The sequence below is a fragment of the Pleurodeles waltl genome, chromosome 3_1 (assembly GCF_031143425.1).
Source record: "Pleurodeles waltl isolate 20211129_DDA chromosome 3_1, aPleWal1.hap1.20221129, whole genome shotgun sequence".
NCBI classification, from domain to species: Eukaryota; Metazoa; Chordata; class Amphibia; order Caudata; family Salamandridae; genus Pleurodeles; species Pleurodeles waltl.
The window spans coordinates 493,394,976-493,410,909 of record NC_090440.1 but is presented as its reverse complement, the minus strand read 5'-3'; positions in this window follow the sequence as shown (position 1 = coordinate 493,410,909).

The following is a 15,934-nucleotide window of genomic DNA, read 5'->3' as shown; positions in this document are numbered from 1 at the left end:
CGTGAGCGGTGTGGCCGCACAGGGTGCTGATCTGGATTGGGGGACGCTGACCTCAGGGGGTCGCTGAGTTTAGCAATAACTTACGAAACTTGCGATTTAAAAGCACCTGCTGAAAAGTTCCTTGTGCGTGGAGCCTTCAGGAAACAATGAAAATGTCAAGATACCGTTTGTGATTCATGTTCCTGCTATGTAGAGAGATGGGAGTTTTGTCTGGCAGCATCTTTGACTCGCCATAAAGTAGCTTAGATGGTTGATGTACCTGCTGCAAAGAACATAACTATATTTTATGTGGCTAGCTGAGTAGATTTTTAAAGCCAACCTGTGCAAGAGCATTAAAACAAATGAATGTATGTGAAAGGGGGGCTATGGAGAGATGAGGGACAAATTTGCTGAGTGGTAGTGAATGAATCCGAGGAGGTCGTCATGGGGTGGGGGCGCCAAAAAAGACTGTGGCACAGGGTGCCACAGCGCTAAAGCCGGCTCTGGCGGGGCAGTTGCCATTTCTACAAGTGCATTTCTATTTGCATACTCGTAAAGATCCTTGTGCATGAAATATTTTTACATTCAAACGTATGCATATTTGTGTACGAGTGTACCATTATTGTTCAATAATATACTTTCATGACTGACAGAAAAAATAAACACTCCTCGTGTATAAAGTTTAGTTGCCATTGGCGACATCAGTTAGTAAGGTCCTGGGTATGTGTTTCTTACTATGACGTTAGATGAGTAATCACACCAGCAGCATGGGCTTGGATTCCCTGCCCTGTCCTTGCGGGCATAAGAAGGTGCTTAGGTCCCGAGAGGCGCCAACGCCTTGCTGACAAGAAACAAGTTTACTGCCACATGCTCTTTTTAATGCGGTCTATTCCTGTGACATGAGCTCCATAATCGGAGAGGCCTTTCACTTTGACTCTTAGCCCTCGGCATTTACCTTTCTTAATTCAGCCCTGCTTGTTACCTGGGAAATCAGGTCCGCTATCGTTGTAAAACAAGGGCTGGGTTGACGGCGCAGCACGAAAGTTGCACGATTTAGGGCTTAAAAAGCTGAAGTGTATCGTGTCGATCTGCCTAAGGCGAAAGATCCACAGAGACGGGCTGCACTGGTCGCTTTAAGAAAGGCGAGGTGTACTGGATTATTTTTTAGAACACCTAGGGCACCAGGTGAATTCAATTCCTGTCATGTCTGTCTCACTGGACCATGAAAAACACGTGATTTAGTACCCTATAGATAAGTGAGCAAGGGGAAAGGTCACAAGGATGCCGTTATTTAAAATCTGCGCTGAACAGCGTGGACACTAAGCCGGCCTCTGCAGAATCTACTTGGTCCCATTGTGAGGGATGGGGTGATATCTTGGTGCAACCTGACAGTATGCACGGTAAGCCCTTCATCCTTCCAGAGTCATTAAAGCCGCAAGTGTGTGGCTGTAAGAACTACATAAATAGTATGGACCGATAGTAACAACAACCACAAAATAATAGTAATACAATGCACTACAATAATACCAATATTATTAATAATGCTAACAATGCTACCACTTCTAATAATAATATAATATTTAACACTCCTATTATGGGTGCTGCAATTATTCCTATTATTATTATTCTTAGTCGTAGTAGTAGTGTTTATTAGGATTCCGAAGCCATGTTTCAAATAGAAATAATACAGTCACTGTGCTAGCAAAGTTTTCCTTCATACCAGCATGGACTGTATCTACAAAAATTCTAAATTAAGCTATTCTGCCTAAAATTTAGCATACTGGTTTTCAGAGGTAAAACAATATTTCAGCCAAATTCTAAAGTAGAGTACACACTGCCTACTTAGAGGTCTCTGCAAATTCGCAGTGAAGGCAGAAAAATTTGGTTCCAAGTGAGCACTCTGCTAAGTCGTGAGGTATGCATTACGCACACTAACCACATTTGAAGTAAATGAATGTTCGTTGAAGGAAACAGCGACCTTTTATGCAGTAACGCACATATTTTTGCCTCCTTTTGCTGCATCTGTGTTTGCTGGCCATAGGACTCTGCATACTTTACCCCTACTTTCCAATGGCAAACTGTTCTCCTCTCTAAACATGTTAGAACTGGTATACTTCTAACTGGCACCTTTAATTTACCTTTAAGTCCATAGGGTATGGTACCACATGCACTCAGAGCTTGTACATTAAATACTACAAGTGGGCTGCAGCACTCATTTGGCCACCCACTAGAGTAGTACTCTAAAACAAGCATCCAGGCCTACTACTGCTACCTAGGTGTGCAGATTTAGATTGCCATTTTGACTTGGCAAAATAAACCTTTTGCCGGGTCTTAATCTTCTCTGTATATCACCCCTAAGGTAGGCCTTAAGTATCCATAGGGCAAGGCGAATGCTCATTAAAAAGTAGAGATTGCATATTTACTATTTCAGATGTCCTGGCTTTGAAAATCTTCCAAAGTCGTTTGTTACTGTACAAGACTGACTAACACATAGGCTAACCTTGGTTTGCACTGTTAAACTTAATAAAAGCTAACCCCAGTTTGAGAGTAGCAAGTAAAATGGCTCAAGAACTCATTTTAATAGTAATTTGAAATACAATTTAATGGTCAAGTCTGATTTTATATTACTATTTTAGAAATGACACATTTAGAAAGTTGTCATTTTTTTGCCTCAGACAAAAAGGCCTTTCTACCAGTGTTCAGTGTCACTGGACTGTGGATGGCTCCCCAGTTTTAAGATGTGGATTGGTCGCAGACAGAGGACAAAGAGCAGGTGAGTGGGGAAGTATTTCTTTGTCCTTCTTCCTTTCTTTCTTGGGCCTTCTAGGGCTGCAAATAATGTCTACCCTGTCACTGGCAGCAGATGTAGCTCACACCTAGGCTTCCCTCCCTTTTCCCTTCCTAGATAACTTGGACCAAACCCTGGGCACCAGGAACTGCCCTAGAAGTGGTTTGGAATGACCATAAGGAAAAGTTTGCCCATCATCATAGCCACACCTTTGGGAGAGCACAGGGAGCTCTGCACAGGGGAAGGAAGGTTCTACCATGTTGGTGATAAGTAGAGAGGGACACTGTTGGATAGTTTACAATAAAACACACCGCAAGTGCTGCATAAATGGGAATGGCCACCACTGGGTACTTTTACCCCACTGGATAGGGAGCCCTAGGAATAAATGCAGCATGCCCAATACTTTTTTCAGACTACTTCTGGACCGGTGGCAAATCACAAGAAGGACTTCCCTGCTAGCTGAAGAAGTGACTCCAAAGGTCAGTTTGGTGCTCTCTTATTTGAGCTACAGGGACAGAACAAGCTTCTAGAGGTCTCGCTCCCTGCAACTGCTGAGCTGACCAGTTCCAACTGGACCTGTGTAGGACCCTGCTACAGGTCCAAGCCCCTTGGATGGTGTTAGAGTGTATTCCTTCCATCTACACTCAAAAGCTGAAATGTTTTGCAAACCTTTTGCCTGGGGGAACCAATGGAGACCATACGAATCACCATAAACTGTAGCTGATGAATCACTGGTTAGCCTCATCCAGCTTGCCCTGCCAAAGACCCGTTACTGTCTACTTTCTTCCATACAAGTTAATAGGTATGAAGGCTTCTTTACCTGGTTCACCCCACTGAAGGAGAGCTGACTTATAGAAATGTTTCTAAGGGCCAGATGTAGCAAAGGGTTTTACCCATTCTGTGTCTCTGGGAAATGTGTTCGTACATATGGCCCTAAGTACAAACATAGAGGGCTTCCTTGGAACCAACACTGAACAGCAACCCATTGACCCCAAGGACTTTCTGGGCACAGGTTTCAGTTCTGCTTGCTCCTTGCTGCCTTGGCTGATGACTATGCCGGGACTTTGCCCTTCAGCAACCCACTGCTGTTGAGCCCCATTCTGGATCCAGTTTACTCTGCTTCATTGGAAGTAGCAGTGTTGATATCAAGGCCTTTTTGGCCACAGATTTCAGACTTGCAGCCTCGGGTCTTTGCTGCCTTGACTGACAACTGTGCCGGGGCATTGCCCTTCAGCAACTCACCGCTGTTGAGCTCTACTTCAGATCCAGCTTACCCTGCCAAAGACTTGTCATTGTCTACTTTTTCTCCATAAAAGTTGCTAAGGATGAACTTGTTGCCTATATATGACCCATTTTCCATCACGGTTGGCCCTAACTTCTGATATTAACCTAGTCTAGGCCATACAGGTAACCGTCGTTGACACTTATGGCTTTTTATAGTTTTTTTTTTGTTTAAACTTTATAAATTCATATCTCTTGTTCTACTTATTGGATTTTTGTCTTTTTGCTGTCATTTTATTATATTTTTCTAAATTGGGTTGGGTTTGTTATTGTGTTGTGTTTTCACTTCATTACTATTTGAGGACTGGATAAATACTTTACGAATTACGTCTGAGTTAAGCCTGACTGCTTTGTGGCAAGCTTCCAGGTGGCTAAGCACAGTTTTATTTAGTGACTTTTGTGATTCACCCAGTAAAGGATTGTGATCGTTATTTAAGCTGGGTTCAACACCCCCCCACTAATATTCCAATCTCTTACACCCTAAACTTTTACAACCATGAGTAGCAGCAAAACTACATTTGGCCAAAAATGAGCGCATTGGACCCTGCATAAACACAACGCACAAGACTCCAACGGTGCACCATATATTTGAACAAAATGGATCGGTCATCTGCAATTTGATCGAAAACTCTCCACTGGCTACCTAACACAGGTCAAGATCTCCTTCAGAGATTCTCTGCCTCATATTCAAACTCAAAGGAATATCTTTAAAGTTCAATTTCTGTCTGTGTATGTTGTTTGTAACCTCTTGGAGAAGCAATAACGTCTTGACACTTAACTCAGACAAGACTGAGGTCCTGATTTTAGGACAATCTTCATCATTCTGGTCTATTATTTATGGTCATAATTTTTAGGCTAATGCTATATCCCTGTGGTTGAAGGGAACAACATAGGCTTCATTTTTGATACCAAGCTGAACTGTTCATCCCATATTAGGCTTTCCTTTTCATGTTTCATTTATAATTTTAAGGAAACGTCTTCTCCTTTCACCTTTTGACAGTTGATTCACAGCAATTTAAGCAACCTAAAGGGTTCTGACCGAAATACAGTAGTTCACTATGTCTTTCCCTCCCTGAACTTTAGTTGCAGAGATTGCAATTGATTAAAAAACATGGCTGCTATACCTCTGTTGGAGTCTCTTAATGGCCTCCAATCTCTCCAAACCTTAAACACTTTATTTGGCTACCTCTCAGTAAAGAATTACATTTAAATCTCTTTGCATTGTCATAATGTTAATTATGACCAAAGTCCCAAATTGTCTCGCAACATAGTTGTTAGAAATGCGCTTTCTAGTTGGCTGTCAGTTTACACCCTTTCCAAGTAGGGACCCTCACTCTAGTCAGGGTAAGGAAAACACACAGCTCCCTACTCACCCCCTGGGTAGCTTGGCACAACCAGTCAGGCTTATCTCAGAGGCAATGTGTAAACTATTTGTACACACACACAGTAACACAGTGAAAACACCACAAAAGTACTCAACACCAGTTTAGAAAAATAGGCATTTTTTACTTTTTAAATATTTAAGAGTCTTAATCCTGAAAAATCAGTGATTTTATCCTTATAACACACAGTAGAAGTGGTCGAAGTCCTATGTTGTGCTCTTCATCCAGAGAACCCTTCATCACATCAGTAATGTCTCCAAAGCATCAAACACAGGCCATTGGAGCGGCAGGATGATCACACCTGCATTGCAGCCTCAGTGATAAGCAAATTACGAGGTTAAAAAGGCCTCCAGCCATACTCTTTATGATTTTCTCATCAGCCCTATCTCCTTCTTGAGGTCCAGGCTCCTTTGAGCAATGACCTCTTTCAGAATCAAAGAGCCCTATTGAAGTAAACTGAAGAGCCTGGCTCTTCCTTCTTCCAGTGTGTGTTCCACCCAGTACTTGGGACTGCAGCAATCCACAAGTCTGTCTGTGGGGCTCCTCTACCTCCTCATGATCCTCCAGGAGGCCCTAAAGCTCCCAACAGGGAAAACACAGGCACTCAAGCACTTTATCTCTCACAGGCACCTACGCATCCTAGGCATTGCACACAAACAAATATGTAGCTCTCCAAGTGTGTATAACTCATCAGCACACATACATACCAGTGCAATGCACACAAACACACACATGCTATCTCCACATGCATTAGCTCTCACAGGCTCCCAAATATACCAGCAGGGTGCACTCACATATGTACACATGGTACCCACATTTTCCCAGGTGTGGGCTAAGGTTGAGCTGAGCACACAGAAGCAGAACGTCTTTAAGTGGTCTAGTAGGCCCCTCTCCCAAAACACATTTCAGAAGGCCATAATACTTGATCACTCTCTTGAAAAATAGTACGTAGCTGCGACCATGTTCATGATGCTCATCTCCTGTTTAGGATAGTGGCCCTCAACCACTATGACAGTAGTGTGTAGTGTGCCCCGCTAGGTGTAACCAGATTGCATTCTATGAAACAGCCCTAGGTTATGGTGCTCAAGCATGATGCATGTTCACTCATGACCAGAAATCATTACTAAGAATCCTAATATCATCACAGCTGGGGCACTCAGGGCACGTGAGGGACTTTTCCATCTCAGCAGATGGGTTTAGGTAAAGAGTGTATTCATTTACGATTGGTGCAAATTTTAAGAGTTTTATGATGAACTATTGCCTTGTGACTGGTCCTCAATAATTAACACAATGTGCAGAGGTGTGGAAGGTTTCATCATCATAACTACGGTCAAGGGTATTATATTTGATATCCAAGTGACCTTAGTGCCTCATAGCTAGATTGTGCAGCACGCAGAACATCACTACTGTTGTGTGTTCCTTCTTTGAGCTGTGCATTTGCACATATGTAAAGGATATGGAACCTACATTTCAGTAGTCAAAATACATGTTTAATGCTATTCCATGGGCAAATGTACATCATGTTTTAAATTGTGTCTCTTGTGGTTTTACAAGCTGGACTTGGAGGAACTTCCCTGTCCTCCCTTCACATGATGCTCCTTACTGGATGCACAGTTACCATTTCTATCTTTCCCTGGCTTCTCCTCGGGTCCCATGGGAAGTACTCTGACTGTTAGACCTGTCAGCCTTATGGTGGTCTTCCCCCAAAGGTTTTGCCTACTTACCTCCTTTTTGTGCTGGAATTTGTGCTGAAATGTGTTTTTGTTGGCCTTAGGACTCTGTGCACTTTACTTCTGCAAACCATTGCTGATGTACTTATGCTCACTCCTCCAAGTTTATTGACTTGCATCTAATTGAAATATTGAACATAGTTATATGTTTCTTATAGAGTGGTATATCATATACTCGAGGCCTGTAAATTAAATGCTGCTAGTGGGCCTGCATCACTTATTGTGCCACCCACTTAAGTAGCATCTTAAAACATGCCCCTGGCCTACAATTGCAGCCTGAATGCAGTATTAAACTGCTAATTCAACCTGGTCATATAACTCCCTTGCCAATCCTTAAACTTCCCTTTTCTTGCATATAAATCATCCCTAAGGTAGCCCCTAGATAGCCCATGTGGACGGGTGCTTTGTAGTTAGAAGGCTGGACATGTACTTTTATGTTTGATGTGTCATAGTAGTCAAAAACTCCTAGATTCATTTTTTACTACTTTGAGACCTACCTGTCCCATAGGATAACTCGGGTTGCTAACTTTTTACTTGGACCAGGTATCCTCTTCATGTTTGGTATCTATGAAATTGTGATGAAAAATCCTCTTTAATGGTCCAGTGATATTTTGTATTACAATTTTGAAATTGCCCCTTTTAGAAACTTTTTTGCTCTTAGCCCTTTTATGCCTGCAGCCTGTCCTGGGTCACATGACTGGCTGTAACTGACAGACTTTGGGACTTCCTACCAGACAATAACACAACAGATTGATTAGGTGTGCCAGAATAGGCCATCTGCTGGCATGATGACTTACTGAAGCAGAACACAGCCCCATTTGAAAGTGAATACATTGTGCTCTGCTTTCACACAAAGGGCTTATCACCTTCACATTGTCACTACAGCAAGCTTGGAGACAGGACAAGGAGTCAGGAAATTCCGTGCAATCCAAAAACGTTTTCTAGAAGCTTATCCCACCTTCCAGAAGAATGGTACTAGGGTATAAAATAGGACCTTCAGTCCCACTCTTCAATTCACTCCTGGACCCATAGAAGTAGTCTCAGGGGACTGCCTGCCTGGTGTTGTGACCTGCTGTGCACTTTGCAAGACTGCATTAGCCAAAATGACTACTTTGCTGCCTGGGGCCTTCCTTAAAGCCTTAGAGGCCAGCCCTGCTGTTGAGCCCTGCCTCCTCACCTGAACCCCGGACTACCAGAGTTCGGCCAAGGGCTAATTTACTGGCATCCGATTCAGAGCTACAGGGAAACAAAAGGCTCCCACCATCTTGAACCCACCCATGGACACAGACTGAGTGAGTCCTGAACCTCCAAGTAACCCTGAACCCTCCCTTACCAGTGCTAAATGGGGCCATATGGCCAAATCCCAAATCTGAGGACTTAGAAAATGTTTGGCCAAAGACCACTCTGAGGACCAGGAGGAGATTGGGACCAACGTGCCTGTCTATTTGCCCGAGGTGCCAGTCAAATTGACTTTGTGGCTATATCCACTATGTTTTTCACTGCAGCAGCAAACCCTTTTCAGGAGTTCTTCACCAAAGGGGTATCCGGCCGTGTGGAACTGTCTTTGGCTACAGCCCTCTACTTCATACCCCTGTAGATTTTCGACTTCCTTGAAAATGACTAAGTCCAAACGTAAAAATCTTCACCGTTGCTTCGACCTAAGACTCCCCGACGATGGCACACCCTCACGGGATGCCTCTTGCAGCCTTACCCTGCTGAACATTACCTTCTGAGAACATTTTTTTGTGAAATTTCTTCTCAGTCTGAAAGTAAGCGCTGACCGGGCTCAATCCACTTCCTGTATGCTAACAGTGGTCCATCTTGGTCAGCCATATTTTTTTAATTTGACCCAGTGGTTGGTGTTGTGATATTTTAGGTGCTAGTTTTTAGTATACACTTTAAAAATTCCTAACTCCAGTTCTACTATCTGGATTTTGGTTGTGTAGGTGTCAGCTAATTTAGTCAAATTTACTCTATTTTGCTAAATTGATGTGGGATTTTTCTTGTGTTGTCTTTTCAGTTTATACTGTTCTTGTGCTGCATAAACACTATACACATTGCCTCTAAGTTTAGCTTGACTGTTTTTATGCCAAGCCACCAGAAGGCTAAGCACAGGTTAATTTAGTGACTTTTTGTGGTTCACCCTGCAAGATTTTGTGGCTATTTCTTGATTAGGGCTCACAACCCAGTCAACCAACAACCACATTTCTCACATTGTTGTTTAACTGTGTGGTCCGTACTTATGTTTATGCAGTACCCTATAGTGATTTGTGTTACACAAAAATCCCATATAAATAATTTGAACCAGAGTTGAACTCTTTTTAAATTCTTCTTAGTTTTCACTTGACTGTTAGCTACCTTTTCTACATTTAAGTGTCCCTTTTCCCTTTTTGCACCATAGAGATAGAGCTGTGCAACTTCATCACCCTCAGCAGGGCTGAGATGCTGAAACCATCCAAAATGAAGGGGCTGAAAGCAGACACGAGAAACTAGATTTCAAGGTAGTCCTCACAGCCCTTGAGGAGGTGCAGAAGTTGCTGTTGACCTCAGGAGAGAATGATGCAATGACAATGAGAAGGAGAGAGCACAAACAGAAGATGAGGAGAGCAAGGACCCAGTCCAAGGTCCTGAGCCCCACTCAATCCCAGCAGGTGACCAAGATGCCCAGGATGGAGCAGAGAGCAGTGTGTCTGCATTGGGTCTGACCCCCAGAGGAGCAGGAGGACAGGAAAAATGATAAGAGACTCAAGCTGCAGCAAATCAAACTAAAACTGGAATCTGAGGAAAGGATGACAAGAATTAAACTTAGTTTCAAGAAGCTTGACATAATAGCAAACCAAATGGAGTCCAACATTATTGGTAACAGCATACCAGCAGTGTCTACTGGAGAGGTGGGAGTCTACATACCAAAGGATCTGGTGACCAGCTAGCTATGTGGTAGATATAATATTGATAAACGGTTCTCAGCGTATGAAGTAGCTCTGAAGGTACACAAGGTCTAATAGGAGTAATGGGGTAGGATAGCTTGTGTGTGTGTGAGGTACATGCCCACATTGGGAAGGGGCACATTTCTTACATTTAACGTAGAGTACCAGACCAAGTATGCCCCCATGAAGGCCATTCTTCTTTCAAATTTGGGCTGACCCCTGAAAAATACAATCAGAAGTTCAGGGACGGCCACAAACACAAACTCCCAAATCAGTCCTGAGGGGTCTACTTAGACTAATCCAGCAAGGCACTGCTGGGCAGGAAAGGGGCAGCACAGTGGATGGTTTTGTTGGGTTACACAACCTAATTCTGAGGAAGCACGTGCTCAATACCTATTTTACAGAGTTGTGACAACACTTTTAAGACAGCAAGCTGTCTGATCCCAGGTACCTTGCTGAGGAGCCAGACCTCTGGGTAAGCACTAGAGTGTCCAAAAAGCCATCTGGAGGAGACTCCCATCATGATGGTCAGGGTTCCCACCAGAAGACCGAGGGAGGAGATAAAAAGAAACAGTCCTTTCTAGTCTGCCAAAATATTTCTCAAGGTAAAGAGTCTCACTCCTCATCTAACCACCAGAAGAAAGGCTTATTTGATAGGAACACTGGCAAGTTTGCCCCTAAGTGCTAGGGGTGTTGCTAGCATGGGCAAACCAAGGGTGATTCCAAGTGTCCGAAGCAGGCACATCCCACAGTGGTGAGCTAACATCGTGCTTAGGGAGGAGATGGACCCAGTTAGTGAGGGTGAGGTCAGCAAATTTACCCTACTGTCCCTGGCTGACAAGGAGATGGTGCCCAAAGCCACGTGCCTCCCAGTACTTCAAAGTATAGGCAGTGGGTCACCATCACTGGGCAGTGGGTAGAGGCTCTGAGGGACACAGGAGGCAGTATGACTACTGTCAGTTATCATGTGGTGCACTCAGAGCAAGTGATTCACAATACATTCCACTAGGTTGTAGTAGCAGACAACTGGGAGAGCCCCTACCTTGTGACTCTGATTCTCTTTGAATGGGAAGGGTCTTAGAACTTCTGAAAATTGCTGTGAGACCTGTCATGCTTGTGGACTTTCTGTTAAGGAATGATCTGCAGCACACTGCCTGGAAGTAAGTGTAGCTTAGGTCACACCTTGAAATGTTGGGGCTGCCTGAGTGAGTCTATGTGACCACTTGGTCCATGGCAGCCCAGAAGGATAGTCAATGAGGCCTGGAACCTGGAAAATGGCCCAGATAGCTGCCAAGAGAGGGAAGTGCAAGGGGCATGGGAAACCAGCTCCTGAGTGTTCCATGGTACAGGTGAATAGGGCACCAGAGGAGGCCATACAGGAGCCTACTGTGGAGTGTATTGTATCCCTCGGTGATCTGCCTGAGCATGCTGGATGGCAAACAGAAGGAAGGAGTTTTGTAAGGCACAAAAGGAGTGCCTAATCCTGAAGAGCATGAGGTGGCAAGCTGAAACCCAAGCAGCCAGTGATACTTCTGGAGATCAACTCATATACTGGGAGAATGACCTCCTGTGTAGTGAGCCTAAGTCACCCGTGCATAGGGCAACATGTGTGTTGGTTGTCCCCCAAGGCTACAGAGCCAGCTTACTGGGGCCTGGCACATGCGATACTCCCAGCAGAACATCTGGGGCAGGACAAGACCACCGGTGTGCCTCCCACTTGAATTGACCTGGATGAAGATCTCCTCAGATGCATTCTGCAGAGCTTGTCTAACCTGCCAGGCCAGTCCGAGGACAGGGCAGAGCTGAATGCTCCCCTGAATCACTAATCTGTCATGGGCAACCCCTTTGATAGTGTGGACATTGACATTGTTGGGCCCTTGGACCCCACAACAGCCTTAGGCAAAAGGTTTATCCTGGTCTTGGTGGACCATGCTACAAGGGACCCAAATGCCATCACTCTGAGAACTGTGACTGCACCAGAGTGGGGTTCCTTAAAGAAGTGGTGCCTGACAGGGGCATCAACTTAATGTCTGCATACATGAAGTCAATGTGAGAGGAGTGTGGGGTAACCTACAAGTTCTCTGCACCCTACCATTGACACACCAATGGGCTTGTTGAAATATTTAACAAGACCCTCAGAGGCATGATTATGGGCCTGCCTAAGTCCATGAGGTGGAAGTCAGATGTCATCCTATCATACCTGCTCTTTGCCTATTGGGAGATGCCACATAAGGGGGCTGGATTTAGACCCTTTGAATGTCTGTATGGCCACTCTGTGTCAAGACATCTGTTGCATCAATCCTTTCAAACAGTTGAGAAGGCTGCTCGTGTAACTTCGGCATACTTAGACTGGTACTCTGTGTTCAAAAGGTCCTATGCGTGGGCCTGTTCTTGGTTACGCAGCCATCTATCTGATTGAGGTAAGGTATGGTCTTGAGTTATATCAGATGTAATTCTTTCCAGAGAAAATCAATAAACTTTGTAAGCACCAGCAGAGAGAAACCTTGGTACTTCATTTCCCAGAAGTCCTGAGATAATGAGAAAGGCATAATCAGGAACATGCTTAGTATGCAAAGAGATTGCGCTTTAAAAGTGGCCCTTCCCAATGGCTCTGTGCTTGTCATTGTCTTCGTCAGCGGTATCAGACGGCAGCACCCAGGTGAGCTGGTGTTCTTGAACAAGCATCTTACTGGAGATTGAGGGTGCTTTATAGAACTAAGGAGGGAATCTGGCAGGGTGGTAAGGTGGCACTTGCACCAAACTACAGATGTTGTAATTTCATTCATGAAGTGTAGTGAAATGAGGATGAATCTTGAACACATGTTAATGCGTGGCTCCGTGACATTATTTGGAGATGCTTATGCATGGGGGTGGGTGCCGTCACATTATTTGAAGATGTTTAAGAATGCAAATGGGCTCTGCTGAATTTTTGTGGTTCCTGTGAATGCAGGTGGGCTCCACTTGGTTATGTCTTGTTATTCATGTGAGACAATAATTTCATAACTACAGTTCTTCACTGGTGATCTTCACAACCTTTGAAAACTCTTTTGATAAAGTCCTATGTTAATGTTTTGAGCTCAATTAAGAGCATTGTGATGAGAGTCCCTGCTAATAGTTTTCTAAAACCAGCAAATGTATCCTTTTATTTTTGACTTCTAGTATGCATGTGATTTGAGAGCACATGCTCTATTTTAGTTGCTTTTGTTTGTTGAAATTCATCCAGAAGTATTATATTCTGTTACTTAACAATGGGTCAGAGAACAGAAGAAACTTCCTGTGAAGCAAGAGTCACCAGTATTACAGGAAGGATTAAAGCTAGTAGAAAAATAATTTGTGAGAAACTGCTAGGAATGCAAGTAGATTATTGATACCCTTCTTGTCCATATTTTATTATAGATTCTGTCACAGCTTTGACAAAAGTGAAAACAATCAGGAGTACAACAACCTTTATTTCCTAGAAAGATACTCATATTGTTCGAAGGTAGCATACGGATAAAGGGAAAGGAGTGTGAGGAAAATATTTCAAGGCGGCACAAAGTAAAGTAATCTGTGTATTTTACCTTTTTTAGGTCTCCTTCCCAGCTGTCCCCTTCCCACCCCCCTTTCCCTTGCCTGATCACTACCATCGTCTGTGCTATATTAGCAAACAGCGGTGGGGGATATCAGGAGGTGGACCTTTTTACTTCACTACAATCCTGAAGAATTTGTCTGGCTGACACTCTGTTAAGGGACCTCTGGGTCTGGTCAAAGAGGTTTGGGAGCAACCGCACCCCCCAGATTGTGGTTTTCTGCATTCTAGCCCTCTGGAAGCAAGTTTGTGAGAATTTGGAGGCTAGCCAGGAAGTAATGAAGTAGTTTAATGACCAGACGGCTATCCCTATGGAATTTTAACCTGGAGAGTAAATGTGGGTAATGGAGCAAATAGAGCCCAGGGCCCTCCAAGAAAGATTGACTGGGCTATATGAGGTATTTGAGAGGAAGGGTGAGGCCATCTGCTTGGTAATTCTCAAGACCGCCAGGAACCCCTTAAGTGTACTCCATATCACCTGCCTCAAACCCCACTCGGAGAGGTGTATGGTCAAAATGCTACTGGTAACAGATGATGGAGGGGAGGAGGAGAGTGACCCCCCGACCTCCTGTCATCAAAAGAGAAAGATGGGTCAGAGGAGGGTGTCAATTTTGGGCCTGGTCCTTTTTACAGGATCACCCCAAACTTTTTGCCTTCCTCCTCTTATTTTTTCTGACCTCTTGTTGTTGGCTCTACGACTCTGACCACTTTATCACTGCTGATCAGTGCAGGTGCTCTCCCTTCTAAAGTTGGTATGATTGACTTACACCTAATTGGCATATTTAATTTATCTGTAAGTCCATTGTACAATGGTATTCCTATACCCAGGGCCTGTAAATTAAATGCTCCTGGTGGGCCTGCAGTGCTGCTTGAGCCACCCACCTAAGTAGCTTTTCAAACCTGTCTCAGGCCTGCTAGAGCAGGGCCTGCATGCACAGTTTACTTGCACAGGGACCTGGTATCAAAATTTACTTGCTAGGCCTGGGACTCCCCTTTTACTACATATAAGTCAAACCTAAGGTAGGCCCTAGCTAGCCCTATGTGCAGGGTGCTATGCATGTAAAAGGCAGGACATGTGCCTGGTTGTATGGCCTGTCCTGCTAGTGACAAACAGCCTATTTGGCTTCTCGCTGCTATGAGTGCTGCCTTGCTCATAGGATTGCATTGAAAATGCTCTACCTCATATCTAGGTGGCATTGTCTGATCTATGAGGGGTAGCGTAGGCATGTTTGATTTGGCTGTAATGGTAAAGAGAAATGCTGCCTACTGGTGTAGGTGGATTTTTTATTGTAATTATAGAAATGCCATTTTCGGAAAGTTAGCATTTCTCTGTGCTTATGACTCTTGTGTTTTGCAGCTTGATTCCAATTCACGTCTGACGCAGAGTGACAGCTGGGCTTTGTGCATACTTTTCAGTCAGCCTGTACACAGGGATAGTGGAGGTATCACAGAGGTGCATCTGCATATTGTATGGTTTTCCTCATCTAAGAGTGCATTTGTACAGGCTTTGCCCTGGCCTCACACAAAGGGCTCCTTTACTCCCCACTGATGTCTGGAGCCTATGCTGGAGAAGAGAGGGGACACTCCTAGAACCAGATAGGCCTTGTTGGGACCTCTTCTCCTCCCTTTGTAACAGTGGTGCATAAATAAGTATAAGTACAGATAGTTTTCCCCATGTTGAAGAGACGCTAATGGACTGGCCTGGACACTGGATGCTGCTGGCAGGACTCGCCAGGATCCGCCTTGGGACTGATGCTGTTGTGCTGACGTATGACCTGCTAGACCATTGAGAGGGACTGCCACTGGTTCTTGAACCTTGTGCTGGCCTGATTGGTGGGGCCTTGCCGACCAGTGGCCCATTCTGCCATCTGCAGGGGCTGAGTGGTGTGCTTCCTGTCCCCTGCAGCTCTTCTTGCCCTTCAGCGATAAAGCACTGCATCTAACTGCCCTCGCATTGCAGTAAGAGTGCTTTGTTTCCCTAAGCGCGAGGAGAGAGCTACATTTCTATGGTATTAATTTGAGCCCAACGCGGGAGAAGCGCTTTATGGGCATCTGCCCTAGAGCACTGGAAATGCGCTTTGGGCCATGGTAGCTGTGTCCCAGCCCCCATGAAAAGTCAGAGCGCTAACTTGTTTGAGAGCACTCCATGGAGTATCCATGGGGCACAGGAGAACTCTTGTTGGTGCCCCTGGGGCACAGGCAGGCCCTCCCTTTGGAAGGATCACTGCTGCGACCCAGGGGAAGAGGAGGAAAATGGGGCAGGCCAGTCCCAACAACAT